This window comes from Rattus norvegicus, chromosome 13 (assembly GCF_021556685.1).
Source record: "Rattus norvegicus strain SHRSP/BbbUtx chromosome 13, alternate assembly SHRSP_T2T, whole genome shotgun sequence".
Taxonomy (NCBI): Eukaryota; Metazoa; Chordata; class Mammalia; order Rodentia; family Muridae; genus Rattus; species Rattus norvegicus.
The window spans coordinates 97,835,775-97,851,371 of NC_141546.1; the positions used below are offsets into that span (position 1 = coordinate 97,835,775).

General features: G+C 43.6%; 1 non-coding gene across 38 annotated transcripts in view; it reads left to right on the forward strand.

Annotated features, from left to right (window-relative positions):
• Positions 1 to 15,597, forward strand: part of LOC102555798 (uncharacterized) — a 97,395-nt gene that overhangs the window by 20,873 nt on the left and 60,925 nt on the right. For 2 of the 38 annotated variants that reach the window (XR_015635714.1, XR_015635740.1), the window contains one exon: positions 1,745 to 2,453. The exons of 32 other annotated variants lie outside the window; for them this stretch is intronic. This is a non-coding gene — a transcript (uncharacterized LOC102555798). Of the gene's footprint in view, positions 1 to 1,744; positions 2,454 to 15,597 lie in introns of those variants that run through there. 4 more of the 38 variants (XR_015635711.1, XR_015635736.1, XR_015635694.1 and 1 more) reach the window with 3 other exon arrangements.

Genomic DNA, 15,597 nt, shown 5'->3' on the forward strand with positions numbered 1-15,597 from the left:
TTGTAGTCCATGAGGCAATTTTTTAAATGGCAGGGAACATTTAGAACCCAGAGCGAAAGGTTGGAACACTGGGGGGAGAATTACAGACTTCAGATAGCTCGGTCTATTCAGGTCAAAGCCATTACATGACTCTTAAAAGTCAAGTGCTACTAGAACTGACTGAAGGAGCCACACGGATGCCAGGGAGAGGCTGGAGGAGGGCAGAGCTCCAAGGGCAGTCATGGGACCAGAAAGCAGACTGGAGCTACAACAGTGCAAGACGCTCGCATGGTGTCGGACCAGAGGAGGCAGTGATTTCAGAGTGTTGATTGATTTTGGTGTTCATGTTGTGTACTTTGAGGTGGTTGGGAGCATGAGGGTGGGGGGATGGGATGTTAAGGATCTGGAGACCTGTGATTCAAGGAACAGCCCGTCAGTGGAGCGTTAATGAACATTAAGAAAAATGATAACATCAGATCCATGGTTCAGTTGGGAGATTCCAACAACAACCAAGGTGCCTCGAAATTTTTAAATATATACATGAACAATGTGAATCTGTGGGGTGTACGTAGCTGATGGAAGGTTTCTATAATTTCTCTGTGTACCAAGCTATTTGCCGCTACCTAACTCACACAATTAATCTTCTGGCAGTAAAATCTGGGGACTGTTGGCCCAGCATATGCAATAGTATTCTGGAAGCCAGGTAGGCGGGAGGCACTCAGTTCTGATTTCTGGCTCCTATAGCTAGGACTAAAGAAAGTCACAAGAAATGGATGTTTCTCGGCTTCAGGATCTTCCCTAAGCCCAAGCCCAGCACTGAAAATGAAAGTGCTAGATGCTACTGAAGGTCAAATAAACTCTAAGAATAAAGTTTAATTTCTGCACTTAGGAACTCTGGGAGTGTCAAGACTCTGGCCCGTTCATTTCATGATTGTTTCTTAGTTGGTATCTGGGAGTTAGGAGAGCTGAGGGCATTTGGGATGGAAGGAAGGAAGGTGGTAAATAGATCCATTGTAGTTGCTTTGCCTTGACAGGCTCTTCATTCAGATGAAAATTGTGCTACCCAAGTTGCTAGAGTGTGTGCAGTGGGCACTTTAAGTGTGGTCAGCGTTTGGGGGGTCATTTCTTTCTAGCAGCAGAGCATACTTGGAGTGTATTTGAGAATGAATGAGAAGATGTGATAGCCCCTGGTTAACTATTTTCCTCTGTTGGGGTTTGAAGTTCTATCAGTGATGTAGTTTATGGTCTTTGTAATTCTTGAACTCGGTCCTCTAATGGGAACCCCGTCCAATTTGTGCAGGAAGAATGGATGGGCATGCTAGGAAAAAAAAAAACAAATGAAAAGATGGGGGAATCTAATTTTTGCCAATGCTTAGGGCTTTGGGATGCTGCTCCATGAATCTGTAACTTAGTCTTGCCTACCATGCATGGCACAGCAGCTTAATCAGCATCACTTCTATCGTGGGTTGATTCACGGATTCACTGGGAGACTCTGCTTTGTACTGGGCGTGGGCAGAGACGCAGCAGTGCACACCAGTAGAGAAAACAAGGGTTTAGTGTTTCTCATGGAGGAATCTCATTGTGAGTAAATGAACAGGCAAATAAGGACGCCTCTAATGTAGAACCATGAGGCTGTGGGGAACATTTTGCCTTCAACTCGAGACTGAGGGTAATCCATTGTTAAGTAGTTAAGTAAGTAAGAAGAGGAACTGGGTCATCGTGAAGGTCAGGGAACCTCCTCTGAGCATGTGCCATTTGTGTGTAGATCTACAGGATGAAATGAAGGACTGAGAATATGAGTGGCTGGGAGAAGCACCAGGGAAAGAGGCAAGATCACTACTGTATCAATGATGCCAATGCACCAAAACATGCCACATCTCAATGCTTGTATTCACAGCAGAGCAGAGCATCTAAATGGTTAGAGCCTGTAGTCACAGCAGAACACAGCAGGCAGCCATAAGAATCAGTGTTTTGTTCCAACCAAACAAGGATGGCAGCTATGTACTGGGACCTTCTAGGATTATCAGTGACTCCTCAAAATTGTCCCAGGAGTCCCCATTAGGCCATTAGGAAGAGGGTTCTGAGGCTCAGTTGAATTATTACGCCAGTGACTGGAGGTGGCATGCATCAGTTCCAGCAGGGTTCATCGGTGGTGACTGGTACACATGAGCTCACATCACTACAAAGGCCTGGGTTTGTCATCTTGTCACGTTCCCTGGAATAAAAAGAGAAACGTAAACATCTCCAGCACCAGCATTCTTTGCCACATGTCTGAGTCACTTCAGGGAGGTCATCAGTCTTACTGGAACATGGAGATTGGGTTGTGAGTTGTATGGAAGAAATATCAGAGGGATTCAAATAAAATTATAGACCTTGCAAACAGGGGACTGCTGCTGTGTTTCATTAAGCTTAAATTTTTCTTAACTTTAAGCTACTATATTTTGTGTACTAGCAATAAAGAACAATTCTCTTCTAATTAGGTGACATAGCCTGCTTTTTCTGTTATGCATAATTTAATTTCCTACTCGAAATGTTTAACTAACAGGTATTTTATATTTATTTTGCGGGCACATCATGGGTATTTGATCCATGCACGTAATGTACAACTTTCAAATCAGGGTGGAACACTTTATTTGCAACTTAGTGAAAGGATTATCTGAGATGTATTTAGATAATAGAGCTGTGTTTAAATTATGTCAGTGTCTAGATGGCTTGATAACACATACATGTGCATCACCATGCACTTACATGCATCACCGTGTACATCCCACAGAAAAAGAGGCATATGCAAAACAAATGAAGAATGTGTTTGCATGGAGAGGCTGGGTTTTCCCAATCACTTTTCAGGTCTGTTATCCTCATCCACTGAGGAATGCCCTAAGGAAACCCATGCCCACCCAGTTTCTTGTGTCTCCTCACCTTTCTAACATATTTTGATGCACTAAATTTTCTCTATTCTATTCTAACAGAAAATAACACCCAGGGAATCAGTTTTCTCCAAGCTGTCTTTAAAGGCAGTTTGGATGAAAAGTTTTATCGGTTGTAGCTGTCTAGAAAAGCCATGTGAGTCAAGTTCATGTGTGTTCAGCCAGTCCACCATGACCCATCAGGCCCTCAGTACTCATGGAGCCTTATCGAGACTCTATGAATCCCAATTTAAGATATATTAAAGTGTGCAAGCTCGTGTCTTCCCATGGACTGACCATATGTCAAATGTGAAGGATAACCAGGTCCCTTTAAGATGATCAAGACTCCAGCTACTGGCTTCACGGCGTATTTCTTTCTCTAACTTTTCTGTTCGTTTTCGTTTGAAATTTTGAGGCAGGGTTTCTCTGTGTGTAGCCCTGGCTATCCTAAAACTTGCTCTGTAGACCAGGCTGGCCTCAAACTTAGAGATCTGCCTGCCTCTGTCTCCTGGGTGCTGGGATAAGAGATGTGCATCACCCCCTGCCTGGCTAAATGGTACATTTCTAAAGGAGGCATGTGGAGTGGGATTTGAGGAAGAACCATCCGCAGTCACGATCTTGATCTCAGACATAAGACAACAGTTATGCTTCCTGGTTCATCTCAGAGGCATGGTGGGCAGAAGGAAATGGTACGTGCACAGTCTGCACCCTACTGCAGGTGCAGGCTTCTATCTTTTGCATGGTCTTTCTTCCTGGCTTAGGATTTACACTGGGCAGATTCTGAGGGATCGTTGTGTGTAACTTTTCACTACCTTGCCTAAGCTACGTGAGCGGGTTGCACTTCTAACCCCCACCCAGCTTTCCTTGAATCCATGAATAAAAGACAGACAGACAGACAGACAGACAGACACACACACACACACACACACACACACACTTGTTCATTTTCAACTTGCCTTCTTGGCAGAATTGCTGGGCCCTACTATCTCCCACCTGAAAAGCACTCCCTTATTAATATTCTTTGCTCTGCTCCTCTCACCTGCCCTAACTTTAGTTGCTCAGTTAAATCTGGTTCCTGCTAACATCCCTGACCAGGTACCTGACTGTAGGAGTGACCTGTGTAGCTACTCCATTTCAAGATCTCACATGGCCGGTCAACTTTCTTCACGAATCCTGGGGAATGAACACAGACGAAGTGGACAGACTTCTAAACACATGGTATCTTTGGTGAGCCCTGTCCCCAGAGAGTCCTGTGAGGCTTTCAGAGATTCCAAAGTCATACTAAAAATGAGAGACCGTCAAGACAGTAATGTTTTAAAGATAAGATGGGACTTGAGAGAGTCGCTAACTTCCATATTGAGTGGTTGGTGATCATTTAATTTTGTCGTACCTGAGGAATTTACAGCCATTATGAGTGGACTTGTTAGATTGTCTTAGCTTGAACTGTTCAGGTTAAATTATCAACGAGAAGCTATATTTATAGAGGGTTGAGGTTGTAAAATCAGGGCTTCTGGAGTGTTTAATTAAAATGACCTATTTAATTATTTTTCCTTTCTTGCTCTGTTCCTTATATTATCATCTCAAATTTAAAAAGATTGGCTGTGTGATTTTGTTTTATTAGATTCACATTCATTTGTCTTGAAGTCATCCGTGTGGTTTGCAGGGGTAATCCATGTGGTTTGGGGGGTAACTGTCTGTGTTTGATTGCTGTTGCCTTAACTCTACTGCTGCTTTCACCATTCTTCTGGGTGTTTCCCCTCCACATTATTGGGCACGTGACAATCCCTTCTTGGATGCTTTATAGGTATTTTAAGATAGGTTTTTGGGGGAGAGCATTTCATTGAATGGATTTCAACTATCTAATTAATTCATCAGAAAGGAGGCAGGACGAGAGAGAAGTCCCATAGACCCAGGTGCAATGGGAAACAAATTAGGTTGAATTCTTAGCAGATCTAGAGCACACTTGGGTTAGGGGAACAGGAGGGTGTGTGTGTATTATGTGCACGTATGTGTGGGAATACTTATACAACCTCTGTGCAGAGGACAGAGGAGAATATCAGGTATCTTATTCTGTCACTCCTCATTTTATTCCTTTGAGACAGGGTCTCCCACTTAACCTGGCTGAGAGTCTATGAGCAAGAGATCTACTGATTTTCTTATTTCTGCCCTCAATAGTGCTGGAGTTATAGGTGCATATAGCTGTGACTTTTTACATGAGTGCTGGGGATTTGAACTCAAGCCCTCACGCTTGCACACCAAATGCTCTTACTCGACAGGCATCTTCCCTCCCTCATCAGTGACTTAATACAACTATGCATTTATCTTTTATGCATGTTAGTAAGTTGAGATAGAAAATCTGACTTGTATATTCCAACACAGACGGTTTTACAGATAAGGACATCCCATGTGAGTTTTAAACTTCCTTTGAAGAATGATGGGATGGAGGAGAGGAGCTCATGGTGCTCAACTATAAAATATCAACTTGTCACAACCTAAAAGTACTTGGGAAGAGAACCCGAATGAGGAATTGCTTCGATCAGATAGGCCTGTGGACAAGTCTGTGAGGGGTTATCTTGATTGCTTTAATTGGTGGGAAGACACGCCCTGCATGTAGGTGGCACCGTTTTTAGGATGAACTCTGCAAGAGTAAAGAAAGCTAGTTGAAGAGCAGCAGGCCGGCAGTGTGACTGTGTTTAGTTTCCCCTGGTCTTCGCTGTGGGTAGGACGTGACTGGCTCTCTCAAGCTCCTGCCCCCGTAACTTCAATGATGGACAGTAACCTGAAACTGTAAGACACAAACCCTCACTGTTGTAAGCTGCTCTGGGGCAGGGTGTTTCATCACAGTCACAGCAACAGTGGGGAGGGTTGGGTTTTAGTTTTCCTGAGTTTCCTTTTCTTCTCTTTCGGTCAAGAAATATATTCCTCTTTAATGTTTGATTTTGTTTCAGTTTTCTTATTGTGAGGGAGGGAACAACGGGTGGTTGTACTATCACTCTCCGAACACGAAGGGACGTCTATGCCCACATGGGAGAGTGTTGGAGTCAGGGATGATTAAACTTTCTTCAAGTTCAGATGGGAATCCTGGGATATGTGTTTGCATGTAAAACTGAAGCCAGTGAACTCCGAGGGGAGGCATAATCCTGGGGTTGGGGCTGGGGTCAGAGAGATGGTTTGAAGAGGCGAGTTTGCCCAAAACCTGTCATGAGAATTTAAGCCATGGATGATGGGAAATTGTGGAGGGAAGGAACAGGCGTTGTGTGAACTTATGCAATCAGCACGAGGGCCCACACTCTGGCTGGCTCCAGACCAGCAGCTCTCTGAGGAGAACTGTCAGGATTAATCAGGGTTTGCGCAGAGACTGCAAAACCCAGAAACCCCGGTGAGTGCCAAGTGTTATCAGTTTGCATCACAACTTAGGTATTTGGTGTCTTGGGGCGAGGAGGAGCCATTTGCAGGAAATCTTAGTTTTCTAGTGATGATCTCTTGCTCCCAGACCTCGTTTTGATTTCCCTGGAGGTCAGTGGCTCAGGATTCTTTGTGGTTGTTCTACTTACCTCCTTAGTGCCACAATACCTGTGCTATGTTCCTTTGGTCTCTGTTCGTACTCATAATTTCAAGTTAAAGCTATTTTATACATGGAAAGAGTAAATGGAACTGCAGGGCAGACCCTGGAAACTGTCTTAATTGTGACCAACAGACAAAACTGTTTCCTTTAGAAGACCGCTGCCTTCCCACCTTCCCCTCATGCAATGCCCTGAAGAGAGTCTGGAGTCACAGAAACATCTGCACCAAAAGCAGTCCCATCCCGAAGTGCAGGTTCCCTTCATCCCAGCCACTTGCCATCAGTCCTGGGTTCAGAGCTACTTTCTCCCCGCTGTAGTAGACAGATGCAACATGCTGACAGAGTTTGGAGAAGCCAGGTCTAGGTGCTGGTGAGGCAAATGGAATGCGGCAGGTTTCTTTGTTTTAAGTGGATGAGGATAGATGTACAATAGAAAGATAAAAAGCAAATCAAGACCGTCTCAGTGTGTTAGAGAGCCGTACTGGACTCCCAGGCAGAGGCCAGCTCAGTCACAGCAGCTCTAATAATGACGGAGATGATGATGGATACTCTTTAGCCCTGAAATGCTGTCAGTCACTGGCTGCAGAGAAAAAGCTGTCTTCCTGCTGGCGTCTACTGTCCACATCTGGAGAAGGTATCAGTGTCTTTTGAGCTCCTGTGTGTCTTCTAGAATCTTTCATTTGTTTATGCTTTATGCTGGTATGGTGGTTTGGATAGATACGGCCCCCACAGATTGAATGCTTGGTTTACAAGGAGTGGAAATAGTAGGAGGTGTGGCCTTGTTGGAGTGGGTGTGGTCTTGTTGGAGGAAGTGTGTCACCGTGGGGGGCGGGCTTTGAGGTTTCCTAAGCTCAAGCTATGTCCAGTATCTCTGCTGCTTGCAGATCAAGACGTAGAACTCTCAGCTCCTTCTCTAGCACTGTGTCTGCCTAGATGCTGCCTTGTTTCCTGCCATGAAGGTAACGGACTAAAGCTCTGAATCTATAAACCACCCCCAATTAAATGTTTCCTTTTATGAGTTGCTGTGGTCATGGTCATACAGTGGAACCCTAACTAAGACAGCTGCCCTCGTATCTCCCTGGATCTACTCTTCAATCATGTGTGTGCATCCATCTATGGTGTTGCCTAATTTGTCAACTGCACCACTTCTCCTCTCCCCTGGGGAACATATAAAAATTATAATAAAATGTTTGTTTCCTCCTATGAAGTTGAAGTGTCACAGAAACTATTCTCTGTTACCAAACCAAGTAAGCAAATTAAAGCAAACACAGGAAAACCAAATAACCCAGATTTCCAAGGGTGGTGAATTTACCTTGGGAATTTTTAAAGACTAATTCTTTTGTGTAGTACTTTAACAGTGAAGGTCTCCCTGGCTCAAAACTTCTATAACAAGCAGACTTCTTTTAGTGAAAGAAAATTTAGCCAAGATTCAGTATCAGTCAAGGCTAAGGGTCTGCTTCACTCTTATTTTGAATGGAGGATACCATGCTTAGGGAAGATTCCATGGGAAAATTCCAAATGTTCGCTGGCTTCTGTTCAGTCTCCTCTCATGCCAGATAAACCAAGCATTCTCCTTTATTGAAAACAGCTACTCATACGAGAGTGAAGGGTTTGCTGTTACACTGGCCGTTCTGTGACCTTGATCGTGACTGGTCTTGCTTTTGCTTGTGAGCATCATTTTGCCAGTTAGATATTTTTACCTTGCTGAAGGTTTTATTCCAGCGTGTTCTTGAAACTGCAGTTGCTTTAGGGAAACCCACACCTATTCTTGCCATTCATCCTTAGATGAGCCATCCTTTTGTTTACCACATTGACTATGCTCGGTTTGGGCATGAATTCTTTTTTTCTGGCCTGGAAAAAAAATATATCAGCTATCCAATATCTTATTCAGTGCTGGCTTATATTATTATAGATGAAAAAAAAACCACATTATTTTGAAAAAATTGCCTCTAATTAATTTGTTTTTTAAAATTCTGTCTTGGAAAAGAAATTGACTCATTTCATGTCTATATCTCTTAACTCCTATTTATATTCCCTTGACGATACAGTAACATGAAAAGTTTTACATATGTTTTACTGATTGTCCTTTAGCTGGACCTATCCAGGTTTTCCCACTTAAAATTTTTGTGTAGTGTTAGAGAGGGAAACCTGTGCTAGACAAGTGTTTCTAAACCTCCGAACTACCTCCCAGCCCCTTTCAATTTAAACAAGTAAGTGTCTCCGTATGCGCTTTTATGTGGATAATTCGTCCACATGGAGAGAAACGCAGAAGGCTACAGTGTGAGAGTCTAGTGAAATACCACCCACCTGCCCGTGCCCTAGCCTCATGATTCCCTTCTGCTGAGCTTTTAATGCCTTCTGTATATTTCTTTCTAACGAGAACATTTTAGTCCTTATATTGTTTGTCAGTGGCATTGAGCATGGCTGCTCACCTCTCCTTGTTTGTTGTGATGGCACCCTCTGCACTCTCCTACTCCCCATGTCCCCATTCCAGTCTTTCTCCACCATCTCTCTTTCTACTCTTCAAATGGATTTGGGGAAGTCTCCCTTTGAGCTTTTGATCTATTTTTGAAATATAATTTATTTATTTTTATTTGCTCAGATGTATGTGTGTGTGTGTGTGTGTGTGTGTGTGTGTGTGTGTGTGTGTGTGTGTGTGTGTGAGGATGTTGGATCCCCTAGAACTGGAGTTACAGACAGTTGTAATCTGTCATGTGGGTGCTGGGAATTGAACCCTCGTTCTTTGGAAGAGCAGCTAGTGCTCTTAATCACTGAAGCATCTCTCCAGCTCCATTTTTTCTTTCTTTTTTATTGGTTATTTTATTTATTTACACTTTAATTGTTATCCCCCTTCCTGGTTTCTCCTCCACAAACCCCTATCCTTTAACCTCTCACCTCTGCTTCTATGAGGATGCTCTTCAATCCACCCACATACTCCTGCCTCACTGCTCTAGCATTCCCCTACACTGGGGCACTGAGCCTTCACAGGACCAAATACCTCCCCTCCCATTGATGCTAGATAAGGCCTATCCTCTGCTACATATGCAGCTGGAGCCATGAGTCTCTCCATGTATACTCTTTGGTTGGTGGTTTAGTCCCTGGGAGCTTTGGGAGGTGTCTGGCTGGTTGATATTGTAGTTCTTCCTATGGGCTTGCAAACCCCTTCAGTTCCTTCAGTCTTCCCCTTACTCTTCTATTGAGATCCCTGTGCTCAGTCTGATGGTTGGCTGTGAGCATCTGCATCTGTATTGGCCAGGCTCTGGCAGAGCCTCTTAGGGGACAGCTGTATCAGGCTCCTGTCAGCAAGTGCTTGTTGGCATCAGCAATAGTGTTGGGGTTTGGTGTCTACAGATGGGATGGATCCCTAGGTGGGGCAGTCTCTGGATGGCCTTTCCTTCAGCTGTCCTCCACCTTTTGCCCCTACATTTCCTTTAGACAGGAGCAATTCTGGGTTAATATTTTTGAGATGAGTGAGATTTTTCTGGTGAACCTGGCTGTCCTGGAACTCTTTCTGTAGACCAGGCTAGCCTCAAACTCACAGAGATATGCCTGTCTCTACCTCTGCAGCACTGGGATGGAAAGCAGGCACCAGCACTACCCAGTGCTTTTGGTCTGTTTAAAAAAGGGATTTATTTTAATGTGGTGTGTGTGTGTGTGTGTGTGTGTGTGTGTTGTGCAAGGCCTCAGAGACTCGAATTGGTTATCAGGTCCCTGGAACTGGAGTTACAGGTTGTTGTTAGTGGTTCTATGGAGTGCTGGGAACTGAACTTGGGTCCTTCAAAGAGCAGCAGGATCCCTTAGCTGCTGAGTCATCTTTCTAGACTTTTTAGACCTTATTCTCCATTTTATCCACATTTACTCCCTTGGTGTACTAATGTAAGCTTATGGATTTTAGACACCATCTCCAGATTAGTAACAGTCAAATTTTTGTCTCTTGCTTAAATCCCAACTCGGTCCCCACTCCACCTTGTGTAACCAGTCACCTGCCTGGCTCTGCCACTTGCTTCTCCTGTAGACCTCAGAGATAAGGTGCTCAAACCAGAACTCTGTGTTTTCTTTCACAAACTTGCTCTCTTTGTATCTTTCTAGATCTCAAGTGAAAGCAATTTCATCCTTCTTACTGTTCTAGATGAAATCCCCACATCCCTGCCTTGGACCGATTTCATCTTGGCTGAAAGTTGCATCGTTAGGTTTTTCCCTTGATTTCTCTGATTTTTATTAATTTTGTGTTCACTAATAAGTAGTTTGTAGTTGGTTCATCTAGGTACTTTATAGCTTTTTCTTTTCTAGCTGGAGCGTCAGTCTTCTTGGCTTTTTAGTTCTGTAGAGAGCTCAGTGCCAGATTCTAGGTGGAGTTACTTGAAACTGAAGAGATAGCGTGGGAACTCAACTAGGAGAAAATATGTGCTAATCATCTGGGGACCACCAACGCAGTCTGTTCTATTTCTACCCCTATTAAATCTCTACTTGCCTATCATAGAATACCTGACACTGTCAGAGACATGGGCCAAAGGAGACCCCTATTTCCTGCTCTGTGAAACTGTGTTCTTTTTATACTTTCTAATGTGAAGCCTTCAGATTTCCCCACTCTCTGGTTATGCTTTTTGTCACAGTCAGACTTTTATCCTTGCAAAAGATGACTGTAAGTAACTTGTGGAGAAGAAAAACATTATTTAGGCTTATAATCTTGGACATTTCAACCCATCTACCATGGTTTCCATTGCTTTGGGGCCTAACATTACTCCATGAGAGGGAAGACACAGCTTGGCCAAGCTGGGATGAAAAAGAAGTGGGCAGGCTTTTCTTAACCTTTCCATGGGTACCCATGTGACCTTTCCAGGGATACCCATGTGACCTGAGGGCTTTTCATTAGGCATCAAATCTTAAAGGATCCATTCTGCTGGGACTCAGCCTTTAACACACCAGTCTGGAGGACATTTAAAACCAAACTCTAGTCCTCTGTTTCTCCTTTTTCTTCTATTTTAATTTCTAAGCAGCTGTAAACTCCAAATCAGAATAATAAAGATGGATCATAATTAACTTTCCAATTTCAGCTCTGCTTCATTGCACTTGAAATGATATAGTCTAAATTGATACTTTAATTAGGATAACATCGAGTTCATTTTTATATCCATGCTGATGCTTGAATATAAATGGTTTGAAACTCCCCCCTGCTATCTGTACTTGTAGAGAATTGCTTTGGAAATAGACTTTAGGTATGGGGTCCTGCCTGCAGTCTTTCTGGTATTAGGCGATTAAAGGCATCAGAACCTTGCCGGATACTTTTGGTTGTGATTTCTGACTCTCCTGTTGAGGTCAGACAATGGAGATGTTGGTTATTCTAGGGAGTTTAAGCCATGACTGGGTTATTTCCTGACAGTCTAGTTGTAGTTCCCAGAGTAATTATTTCTACAGCAGTACTATGTGGCATAGACGTGGTATAGTATTCAATCCTCCCGAGGTTCAGAGGCAGAGGCTTGGGGATTGTCGGGTGTTCAGGCAGAGCCAGGCAGGAGCAATTTAGCTCCGTTTGCCTCCCCCAGAGCAGTTTCATTTATATTGGGGTTGCACAGAAGATTTGGTTTGACAGGGGTCTTCCATATTTTTTTGTCAATTAATTAGTTAGGCTTTCCTAAAGGATCATAAAGAGGGCAGGTCATTGAAAACATCTTAGTAGAAATGAAAGTCAGCTCCAGTTGGCTGATTAGAATGTTACTTACTTGGGGGTTGACTGTGTCAGCCAGCGTGAAGGCTTTTATAGTTACTCTGAGAGAGTATGAACACCCTAGCCTCTAGGGTATTCTGATAGCACAATTCTGATATTCCCCAATGTCTGTATATGACCATTCACAGTGGGACATCTCCAGGATACAAAGGGTAATTAATCCCAGTAAAGTAAGTGTAACGATGCGTGTCATCAGCTAGGATTGTGGGCTCCATGAGTCTTGACTCAGATCTCAGTTTCTCTTGACCATAAAGACTTGGTGTGAGGATTAGAAGAAACAATCCCCAGGAGATGTAGCTGCTCAATAAATGATCTCTTTCCTTCTCTACTGATTTTCTCTGTTTCATAGATCCCAGTTACTGACATTCTCAAGTTTCAACCTTGGAAACCTCCCAGTATTTATTGATAGACATTTTTGAGCATAAACTTACACTATATTTCCTACTAGACTCTAAATGCCTCAAAGCCAAGCATATTCTGACTTCACCCTGGTATCTGAAACACCTATTAGTCTTTGTCTAAACTCATATACTTTTCAAACATAAAAAGACCCATGAAGACAGCAATATATTTGACTATTACATTTCCAGAACCCTGAACTTTTTTTATCTCTTTGCAAAATTCTGGGATGTTTCTGACTCTATTAGGAGTAGAGAAATGAAAAAAGCACAAGAAAGACATTTTCCTCACTCCAGTAAGTCTATGGGAGATGTGGTTAAACATCCCTCTGGAGAAGGTTGTCAGTGGGTTGCTGGAACATTCTAATACTTAATGATTTTCATCTGCAAGCCATTTCTGGACATTCTTCTCCATGTGGTGAGGGCTGAGCTAAAGTTGACACTGTGTCAACAAAGTTTAAAAGTTTGGAGGGAAACCAAGGAGAGGTTTTCTTGGAGAAATGAAAAAAAAAAAAAGTGGAGACCTAGGAGTGTGTGGCCTTTCAGCCAGTCTAAGGAATATTCATGTAATCTGTTAGGCACAGCCTCACGTATGTTCTAAATGATGTGATCATCTAGATAAAATAGGAAGTTTCATCCAAATATGTGTTTAGATGAATTTCAGTGAACCTCATGACTAGCAACACATTTTGTACATCATCTGAAAGAAAACCTCTCAGTGGTCTGGTGAATACACTATTCCTCACAACCTCTTAGGAACTTGCACAGCATTGAGTCAATACAGCATTGAGCTTTCATAATGCCTGATACTTAGGGACTGAGAAACAGGAAAATGTCTCTAGGGCCCAATGGGCTGGTCCTACTTCCTCTGCCTGTGTTGTGAGGAAGTGGGCTCAGTGGTTGGGATCTGACTTATCTTGGGCACTGGGCACTGGGCTGAGAGGGGAAGACAAAAGAAGACTGAGGCAGAGATTCCAGGGATGTTCCTGTGTGGCATCCTGAGCCCAGGAACAGTATTTCCAGAATGTGTTGGGCTTGGTTTATTTTCTGTAGTAGTTGGGAGCAGAGAGGTGGGAGAGTAAATCAATCATCCATGCTGGGCAAACACTATCACAGAGCTACATCCCCAGTCCACTTCGTCTTTTTAAAACAGTTTGAGATAGGATTCCTTTGATTTTCAGATCGTGCTTATTGGCATTGAAGATTCTCGAAGAGACAGGCTCTGGGGAAATTCCTGCTGCTATAGCAGAATATCCAAGACCATTAACTTACAAAGGGGATGATTTTACCTCACATTTTTTAAAAAAAGATTTGTTTATTTAGTATATATAAGTACACTGTCGCTGTCTTCAGATACACCAGAAGAGGGCATCAGATCCTATTACAGAGGGTTGTGAGCCACCATGTGGTTGCTGGGATTTGAACCCAGGACCTCTGGAAGAGCAGTGAGTGCTCTTAGCCGCTGAGCCATCTCTCCATCTGTGCTTGGTTGGTCCCATCGTTTTTGGGCCTGTAGTGAGACAGCACGCTCTGGAAAGAGTGTGTGAGAGAAGAATATTCCCACTTCCCAATGAGTCAGGAAAGAAAAAACAAACAACAAGAAGAAGAAGAACAACAAGACGGTGACAACAACACCACCACCAACAAAAAGGAAGTAAGGAAGCAAGGTCACATAATACCAAGGAGTTTCCCACAAGACTCCAAGTCCCACCCTCAGGATCAAGTCTTTAGTACGTAGTTCTTTGGTTAATTATTGAAACTATAGGAGGTGCATCCAGCCAACATGTAGATGATATTAGCTTTTAGGCAGAAGCTTACTCATTTTCTGTGGGGTTTACTCCTTTCCTGTTCATGCTCCTCCTCTAAGATGAAATGACAAGATTTAAAGGAACGACTTGTTTCTGGTGTCTGTGAGGTCTTGCTCTTGACTAGTGGTTCTGAGAACTCTTACAGGTATGAGCTCATGGACCACCCGAGAAAGCCTGGCCCCGTAGTAACAAGGGCTGACTCCAACCCAGTTGGGGTGGATCGGAACATCTGATCTGGGTTTTGCGGGGAGGTGGAGGGGGAGTTGTGACCTTGACCTCATAGCCCATTCTTCTCTATCAACTTTAAAATATGAATCTATTTCAGTAGGGTTGCAGTGATGAGGGGCTCCTTTGGATTTGTAAATTCCCTCCTACAGGGACAAAGCCCCATCTTCTGGAGAATCGACATGACCAGGGTCAGTGATAACGCAGGCCGAGCGAATTACACACAGACCTAGGTAGGAGAGTGTGGGACAAATGGAAGTCAGCTCCATCCTATGTTAAAAATGTTAAAGGGAGAATAGACTTGTCAGTATCCAGGCAGGAAAAGTGAGTGTTCCAGAGAAACATTCTGTTGATTTGCCAGGGCTCCAAAGCTGGGCCAGAGCCCTGGGGAGTCTCTTGAGCATCTAGATTCTAGTCACACAAGGACCGCCTGAAACATGGTGTCCAGACGGAATAGAAAGAAACAGACAAGAATATAAAGATTTCAGAATGCCTCTTTTCGGGAAGAGCCAAAAGCAATGGTACAGGATGGACGCGCTCCTCAAAAGCAGAAGCGAGAGACAGCTCCATTGTTAGAAGTAGCACAGAGGGCTGGAGGGACGGCTCTGCGGTTAAAGCACCCGGCAGCGGTACAGATGTGAGGACCAGAGTTCGGATCCCCCAAGACCTACATAAATGCTGGTTGGGTGTGGGGGTCCTCTCTGTCATTCTAGACTCTGAGGACAGCGATTGGAGATTCCCAGAGCAAGCTGATTAGAAAGGCTAGACCTATCAGTGAACTCTGGGTTTGATTGAGAAACCCTGCCTCATTGAATAAGGTAGAAGAGACACTGGGGACATTGCCTGATATCAACCTTGGGCTTCTACGTGTACAGGTGCACATATGTTCAGTGCACCCCCATACATGCAAATACACACATATCACACATGTGTGATGAAAAATGGAAAAAGAGACAAAACGATGTAGTAGTACAATAGTTCCTCCTAGTTGAAA